This window comes from Mus caroli, unplaced genomic scaffold (genome assembly GCF_978045245.1).
Source record: "Mus caroli unplaced genomic scaffold, Mus_caroli_1 scaffold_4, whole genome shotgun sequence".
NCBI lineage: Eukaryota > Metazoa > Chordata > Mammalia > Rodentia > Muridae > Mus > Mus caroli.
The window spans coordinates 146,526,068-146,535,439 of record NW_028227259.1 but is presented as its reverse complement, the minus strand read 5'-3'; the positions used below and the strand labels follow the sequence as shown (position 1 = coordinate 146,535,439).

Here is a 9,372-nt window from a genome sequence, read left to right as displayed (position 1 = left end):
TGTTTCACTATGTAGCTGTGACTGTCCTAGAACTTGCTATGTAGACAAGGTTGGCCTCCAACTCAAAGAGATTCTCTTGCCTCTGCTTCCCTTTTACAGTGCTGAAATCAAGGGTATGTGTCACCATGTTAAGTCTGGGTTGTTTGTTTGTTGTTGTTTTTAAGCAGGAACGTCTAGCATGTGAAAAATTAACATTATAAATAAGTGGATTGTTCAATAAATCATGTGTGTAGAATGAAAACCAGAAAAAGTTGCATAATATGCCTATATTCCAGGTGAATTACATATGTTACATATGTGGAAAATTAACTGCTTAAAATAAAGGAGCAAATCTATGATATTTATTTTATACCTGATAATGCTAAAATATCCAAATACAAAAGCAATTAGAAGAAAACGTACGAGAAACAGCAGCAGACTAAATTACATAAGAATCAAACACTTCGTTGTCAAAAATAACCCACAGTGCGGGGTTGGATGAAGTTCTGTTGGTAGGGAGCACACCCTGAGCCTTGGATTCAATCCCCGGTACTTCATAAACCAGGCATATTGGCAAATGTCTGCCGTCTCAGCAAGTGGGAGATGGAGGCAGGAGGTTTAGAATTCCAAATTCATGTTTGGCTACACAGTAAATTTGAGAGCAGGCTGGGATACATGAAATCCTGATTACAGTATAAATAAATAAAATCTACAAAAATTAAGTGCAAAAAGAAAATTGGAAAAAAACAAACCAAAGCAAAAAGACTTGTCACAAATGACAGACGAAAGAAATACCCAATCCTCGTTAGAAAAATGGGGGAAAGAAAGCTGACAGATCACAGCAAGAAAAGTAGAAAAAAAGCTAAGCAACTTGGAAAAAACATGTCCAGCTGTACTGGGGATCAAAAATATGTACACGTGTGCAGCTACCGGACGGAAGACACAGGTTACGACCACGAGTCTGCTGAAAACATAGGAGGTGGTCTTTGCAGACCTGAAGGATGAGGTTATTAAAAAAAAAAAAAAACCCCGATTGCCATCTGGTGTCACTGTACCTTAAGGACCGTCATCGCCCATTGCGTGGTTCAGTACCACGGACAGCACACAGAGGAGCCGGGACTGTGTTTACCATGTCAGAGACGGCCTGTGGCTGCGCCGCCTTGAGGAGAAGATGGGAATAGCACAACCTAGGCCATCTTTGTGGAAAGACATAGTAGGGAGGAAGAAAGTGCCCTGACACTTTCTGGGCACAGCTGACAGGACTTGATAAGTAGAAGTGGATCACAGAATGTCAGGCATGGGAGGGGTGGGGGTTTGGGGAAGAGATAATTCTCAGACATGCTCAGGGAAGTGCAAGCAATGCTTGCTGCCGAAGCACAGAGAAAGCAAACCAGTAAGAGGCCGGAGACAAATATGGAGAGGCAGGCGGTGGCCGGATGATGAATGGTGCTGTCTCCCATGCTAATCAGCCTAGAATCTATCCCTCAAGCGACGACTAGTTCTACAGAGGATGGACTTAGGATAGCAAGACGGTGAGAAGACAGGCCAGCGACTGGATACAATGTAACCTTTGGGTTACATTATAATAATGTAGCCTATCCTATGAACCAAACTCCCAGTCTTGCTGCACAGTGCTCCATGGAGCATTTATGGCTCCCATAAGGAGGTTTCCAGAGGAGGAATTCCCTTGGCTGGGCCTAGTGCATGGTTCAGCGCCAATAATAGCGCCTCCTAGAGGCGGAAAGTGACATAACACTTCCTACCTTCGATCTTAGTTAAGCCAAGCTCCCTCTAGGAATTGCTCTGCAGCTGCTCCCAGTGGCTCAATGAGGAATGGCCTTGAGGGAGACACACAGGACAATGGGACAGAGTGGTAGTCATACTCCATCAGCAGTTGTGGAGAGGGTGAAAGGAAGTAGGTTGTGGGGGAGGGGAATGTGGCAGGAACCCTGAATAGCTTCACATAGCTAAGAGGAAGCATGCTCTTGGGCAAAGGTGACAAGTACTACAGTAGACAGGAGGACTTGTCTGAGCATAGAAGCTGTCCAGGCATAGCCTCCCCAGCAGACTGGGGCTCGGGGAGGATTCAGTTAGAGATACACTGAAGAGTCTCTGTGGGGAAGGAGAGTAGCAGAGACACACAGAGTCATTGGTCAAGCAGCTGGATGAGGAGGCTGTGTTCTTGAGGCTTCAGGGACCACCAACACATAAGGGACAGGAGAGAAAATCGAGTCTGTCAGGGCAAGTAGAGACAGCAAAATAAGAGGTGAAGCAGGGGAGAGATTGCTCAGCCTGTACTAGGCTTGTTAAGCAAGCAGGGGGACCTAAGTTCAATTCCCAGGACCTCATAACAAGCCAGATGTGGTAGTCTGTATGTGCTATCCCAGTGCTGGGGAAATGAAAACAGATGAACCCCCAGGGTGCACTGGTGAGCCACTGCAGCCTGCTTGGTGAGTTCTGTAACTTGAGACCTTGTGTTCAAAAAACAAAGTAGATGACAACGGAGGAATGACATCTGAGTTGTCCTCTGATCTCCATACACATGTGTACATACGTGCTTGGACATCTGTAGGCATACGCTCACCCCAACACATCCATGAGTGAGAAAAAGGGGCAGAGGTGGGGCCACAGGAGCAAAGAGTTCAGGATGACTCTAGAATGGAAGGAGCAATCAAGAAGGAGGCTGAGGATGGCAAGGCTCGGCAGAGGTGTGGTGAGGCGGAACAGGGGTGTGGTAGGGGTGTGATGGGGTGAGGCAGGATATGGCTCCAGTGAAGAACAGGGAGGGAGGGTTGGAAAGTGGTGATGACCAGCTCTCCTTTAGGCAGAAGGAGCCGGAGTAAGGGAGACCTGGAGGCCAAGAGGGACTGAATGATGCAGCCACGTGATGGAGGATGTAGGCAAGAGTGACCCAGGCATGGAATGAAGGACTCTAGTGACTATTTTCTAGTTTATTAATTTTTTCTTTTGGGCCAGGGCATCACTATGTAGATGGCCCACGCTGGCCTCAAACTCACAATCCTCAGACCTTAACTCTCTCAGTGTGGGAGTTACACGTGTGCACTACTATACCTGGCTATGAGTATCTATAAATTTGTAATTAAAGTACAAAGATTTTTTACATTATAACTAAGTCTAAATTTTAGAAGTACAAAATTGTAGCTGTGAACACTCACACTTACTAAAAGCAAAACCTAAGAACTAATATCATCAGGTATTTATATTTTTTTAAAATATAAATATAGCATGGATAACTTACCAGGAGATAGGCAGGCGGCAGCAGGCATTAAGCTTAAAAACTATCATAAGAAAATGACTTGATTTTTCTTCCTAACTGGTAAAAGGCAACTGCAGCTCTTGTTCATCAGGAGGATGTCTTGGCCCAGCCCACGGAAAACAGGCAGGGGTCTCAGTTTAGGAACGGGAATCACCTCTCCTAAATATCAGGGTTTCTATGGAAACTTGCAGTGTTACATTGAGAATGTGCATCTTTAATACTGACAAATGTTCATTTCAGTTCAGTGATAAATTTATTAAAAAGGAGCATCACAGCTTTTTTACAAACATGGAGTGAACCTTGAACATGAGCCTGCTCGTGTGTGTGTGTGTCTGTGCATGTGTCTGTGCGTGTGCACTCATGGGCAGATGTGCCTGCTGTGTGTGTGTGTGTGTCTGTGCGTGTGCATGCATGGGCAGATGTGCCTGCTCTGTGTGTGTGCTTGCTGTGTGTGTGTGCGTGTGTGTGTATGTCTGTGCGTGTGTCTGTGCATGTGCACTCATGGGCAGATGTGCCTGCTGTGTGTGCATGTGTGTGTGTGTGTCTCTGTGCATGTGCACTCATGGGCAGATGTGCCTGCTGTGTGTGTGTGCCTGCTGTGTGTGTGTGTCTGTGCGTGTGCATGCATGGGCAGGCCAGAGAGGTCGATGATGTCAGTGCCTTCCTCAGTTGCACCCCTCATTACTTTTGAGACAGGGTCTCTCCCTGAATCTGATTGGTCTCCCTAGCCCTGTATCACAGTTTTAATTAGTTCGCTGATTCCAATAAGATGTTCCAATTGTGTCAAGAAAGAAACAAACCACACGTACGTACATACATCAATAATGCTAAAATGAATTGACAAACAGAAGCAAAACTGATCAATATCTACAGAGCTACAATCAGGCACAGCCCTACCTTCTATAGCATAAAATCTATTTGCATCCATCTTCATTTTTACAGACCAGAATTACTTGAATTGTAGCGACTTTTCTAGAATTTACAGAGTTGTAAGATGGCCCAAAGAGAAGCCTCCGTGAAATCAAGTCGGAGGAGGCGCCTGGTGAGACCTGCATTCATTTGCATCCTTGGTCTGCATCAGAGCTTTTCAAGTTCTTTTCCCAATAGCTCTCCTTAAAAACCCTGGCCCCATAGACGCATCGTTCTTGGCCACAGTCAGTACATATTTTAGAAGGTAAGAAAACTGCTTTTCATTTTATGACCAAATTCTCATGTTACTCAAAGGTCCAGGAGTTTAGCTCTATAGAGAAGCCCTTTCTGCTTGTATCTCCAGACCTGCATACCTCAGCTCACCAGGTGGGTACCCTCAATCAGTCTTATGACAGTGCCAGCTCTGTCTGTGTCTCTAGCTTACCGAGGCACCTGCAACAAGAGAACCATCAAACTTCATGGCAAGAGGAACCTAATATGACTACAGGGGCCAGACATCCTCCACGCAGTTTTGACTCTAGTTAAGTGCATGGAACCACGCTCCTCCATGGTGGTCTAGAAACCTCAGAGAAAGCTTTTCTTTAATGGTAGGAGTTGTGGTGAAATCAAGCATTAAGGAGGCCCCTGCCTCAGCCACTGAGCCGCACCTGCCTGGTTCCTCCAGGATCCAGGGCATTCAGGAGAACAGCAGCCCTGTCAGCCTGCTAGGCTGCTAGAGTTGGCAGCAGCCGCTCTCCCAAGTAGCTGGCATGTTGGGTGGGTAGCTGGGGTTATTTAGCACTGTCCACTTCTCAGTGTTGAGTGTGGGCCAAATACAGTCTCCATTTCAGCGTGCCTGCTGCTAAGCGCTTCTCTCTGGCTGTAATTAGTCCGCATGTTCAGCTGCTTCTTAACAGCACTCGTTCCTAATAAAAATAAAAAGCTCATCCCAGGTCCAGATGACTGAGGCGACCCTCTGATAAGAAGGCATCCGACCAACCAACTGGTGACAACACATGCTGCTTCCACCGAGGCCATAGATTTATCTTACGGTTTGAAGTCAAGGACCAGCACGCAGCAACTGTTCTGCCCTCTCAATGCTTGGCAGGAGGAAGGGCAGCCCTGAGGTGGGTCCAGATGAGAGAGTCAACTGGTCAGTGAGGGACCAGTCAGTGCCAATCTTTGATGCTCTTAGCAAACTGAAGCATCTGAAAAACACCTACCAAATTGACTATTGTGTGCTCTTGGTGACCATTGGTCAAGCGTAAGGACAGATAGGGGTTGGCAGGGTGGCTGGGTGATAGAGAGCTTGTTTAGCATGTCCAAGGTACTGGGTTTAACTGCAGAACCTCAACACACAAGAAACAGAAAGTAGTGACAGACCCTAATATATATATATATATATATATATATATGTGTGTGTGTGTGTGTGTGTGTGTGTGTGTGTTTATACATATATACATTTACACACACACATATGTATACACACACACATATATATATGTATATAATACACACATATGTAAATTTGTATATGTATGTGTGTATATTATGTGTGCATATGTATGCAGGTGCATGTGTGTACATGTGTATGTGGAGGCCATCATTTTTCGGTTGTCCACACTGGTTTTCCAGACAAGGTTTCTCAGTGGGTCTCACTGATTAAGCTCCATTAGCTGACCAGTGAGCACCAGGGATCCACTGCTCTCCACTTCTCCAGCCTCAGGATGACCAAAGGGCTTCATCACTCTCAGATTGCGATTGTAAGTTCTGGAGGGTCAGACTCAGGTCTTTGGGTTTGCACATCAGGTTCTTTACTGATTGAGCCTTGAGCGCTGACGTGTTTGACCACGTCCTTGTCTGAAGTTACTTTATGTCTGTGTTCCAGCACACCTCAGACTGCCTGGTCAATCCACATGGACAGATGGATGGTTACATAAAAAGCTTGCTTGTGATTTAGGCAGCATGCCTGACTAGAAAAATAAGTCTTGCTGTCAGTTGGGAAATGGCTTGTGTAGTATTTTGAATCAGTGCCTGCTTTGGTGACAAAAAGGGAAGGTAGAACAGTTTCCTGGTGGAAGACTGCCCAGAATGTCATGTTGTATAGCACTCTCCTTTGATCTGAAACATCTCATGCTAAGGGGAGGCTCCTTAGAACTGAGAAAGTAAATAAATGGAAAGCCCCAGGAAGTTCCTGAAACTTACCAGATGGACATGGCTTCTTCTTCCCCAAAGTTACATAAGCACTTAAGATGGCTTAGGGGAGGAGACTCTCTGATCCCTTGAGCTGCCTGGAAGTTGTGCAGAGAGCTCTAGGGTTCCAGCTTTCTTGAATCGTTACCTGTCAGTCATGACAAGTGGGTTTTGATGATGCAGCTGCCTTTGATTGGACCCTGCTCCTGTAAGTCACCTTTTGGGTGACCCCGAGCACTCACTGTACCTTGGTAGTATTGCTACTGTGGTCTGTTCCGGGTTCCCTATTTGGGTGAGTGGATGTTTGTTCCCATCTCCCCAGGGAATAGTGTCATGCATCAGTCTATCCTGGTGGCTCTGCCAGATTCATGTTATCTCATTTGCAGAGTAGATACTAAACTCCAGGGACAGGGACACAAAAGCGAGCAGAATACGGCTCTTTGTCTCCAGGAGATGGATGCCTGCCGGAAGCTGTCCTTATGGTGGATATCTGTCAACTTCAGATGACAAGAGCTCTGCTCCTGTCACATTCTCTCCACACACATTATCGTCAAAGGCCACACAGCCATGACATCCTCAGGAAAACCTTGTCTTCCGAAAGGTTATTTTAATAAATAATGCTGTCTCTTCCTTCTCTGACTGGGGGTTAAGCGGAAACACTGTTATCATGCAGCCCAGTCCCAGGATTGCCTCCTCTATGGAGGGAAGTGAGGTCAGAGGTCAAGGAGGGAGAAAGGCTTGACTCCAACATCTCCTGTGAGTTATGTCCAGGCCTGCTAGTGCAGCTGAGGCATGGGTTTAGGATCCAGAAAGTGGATATAAAATATAGCTCTATGGTAGAGCACATGCTTAGAATCCTGTGGTGATGAGGCATGGTTCAGAGGAAGAGAGGCTGCCTAAAGTACCCCTGTAAGGGACTGGAATGTGGGCCATCAGTAGAGCACTGGCCTAGAACCCACCAGTGAAAGGCTGGGGGTGTGGTTGGTGGTAGAATTCTTACCTAGAACCCATCCCTGATTTACAAAAAAAACAATGCTAAGGAAGTCTCTAGCTTATAGTCCAAAAGTTACATTGTGCTGTGTGGAGCCCCTTGGAGGAGGATAGTGGCTGAGGGACAACACTATCCCTGCAAGCATTCTGAGTAGAGGATAAAACATGGAGGCAGTACATGGCCCTTTTGGCAGGGGCTGAGGGGCAAAGTGGAGCCCTTGTAATTGATGCATGTCCAGCAAGGTGAGAAAGAGAAAGCTTGCAGCAAGGGGAGATTACTCAGGATTGGAGACTTTGGGCTTTGTCCTGGATGCTGCAGGAGCTGGGAGGGGCTCACAGGGAGAGACCAGGTCCATTGCTATTTGGAGAGAATCAGCATTGATGTTTGTAGAAAGAATGGCTAAGAAAGGAAAAATGGATGCAGGGCCTGGGGCAACTGGGGCAGGTGAGGTATCCTTACTGGGATCCTGAGAGGGCCTGGGCAAGAGTGTCAGAGAAACCTAGGATTGATGGCCAGAACTGCTGCTGCTCAGGTGGGTGGGGTGGAGGGTATGGTTTCCAGTCTGTGGCTTGAGTGACATAGGAACCTGGCTCCCGGTGAAGGAAATGCTGGGTGGGAAAAGAGGACTGAGGTCAGGGCTGAAATGATGGTGAGATGCTAGTGAAAGCATCTATGTCTGTTGCAACAACTAGGGAGAGATGGGGGACCTCTGGGCTGGGTTCTGAGGCAGGACAGAAAAATGGGAAATGAGGAGGGCACAGGGAGAAAAGGATCTGCTCACACTGGAGTCTGGCTTAAGCCATGGCCAGCGGAGTGGCAAGAATTCCAACTCAGGCAACAGCATCTGCTGTGAAGGTGGCCAACACAGAGACAAGGCTCTTTTCTACAGAGGCATCTCCAAGAAGAATGTTAACCTAGACATGAAGCAGGCTTGGGGCCTGAATACGTGGGCCTTGCCTGGGGCCTCATTCCTCTCTGGGAATCTTAAACAAGACCGCTAACTTTTACAAGGAAGACGCCCCATTGTCCTGCATACCTCCCAGCTCTGTCAGAGGTTCACTCTGTCAGAGTCAACCCTGTCAGGTGCCCCCCAGCCCTCTACCCCCTGATCCTTATGACTTCATTTAGGTCCCCTGGTAACACTTTGAGGGTAACAGCATCAATAACACCAAGATGGCCTTTGCATGAATATTACAAAGGGTCGGAGGGGCGGAAGCCCATACCCATCTTTCTTCCCAAGTACCTCACTTTTTCCTAATCCTCCTGCTTAAAAATTATATTAAAATTGTCTTTTAATAAACGCAGACTCAGCTTCTTGCTGGCTCACCCTGAATCTTTTCTATGGTGAAATCAGGAATCCAGCTTTATTTGAGTTGAGGTCCCTAAAAGATTAAAGGGGACTTCTCAGGATGCCAGGCGTGATGGCGTGTAGCTGTACCTCTGCGCTTGTCACTGCTGACCAACATCCCTGGTGTGTGTCACTGAGGAGCTGGCAGAGTCACTAGGGGATCAGGGAGGAGCAAGCAGGAAAAGGCATGAAGGTAGTGGGGGAGGGGGGGAAGGAGGGAAGAGGGAAGCCAGAGTTGATTAAGAAAGTGTCTTGGAAGCAGGGAGGAAGCCACAGGGCTATGCTCTACTGAGTACCATGTCTACCTCAGAGAAAAGTGATAGAGACCTTCATACCCTGCAATGTAAAGACACACCTGGCTCTGTCATAGGAAGGAATCAGCACGCATATGCTACCAGCAGCACACAAACACACACACACACACACACACACACACCACACACACACACACACACACACACACACACACACACATACACACACACACCACACACACACATACACACACACACACACACACACACACACACACCACACACACACACATACACACACACACACACACACACACACACACACACTCTGTTCTGAGTTAACCCCTTCCATCCCAGGTGCCCTGGAGGAGTACAAGGTTGACAAGAGCAGGCACTAACTGGATTCAGGCACTGTGTGTAT

General features: G+C 47.0%; 1 protein-coding gene across 2 annotated transcripts in view; it reads right to left on the bottom strand.

The window, feature by feature from the left end:
* The window catches only part of Sdk1 (sidekick cell adhesion molecule 1), a 967,445-nt gene that overhangs the window by 231,984 nt on the left and 726,089 nt on the right, over nt 1-9,372 (bottom strand). The window lies entirely within an intron of this gene.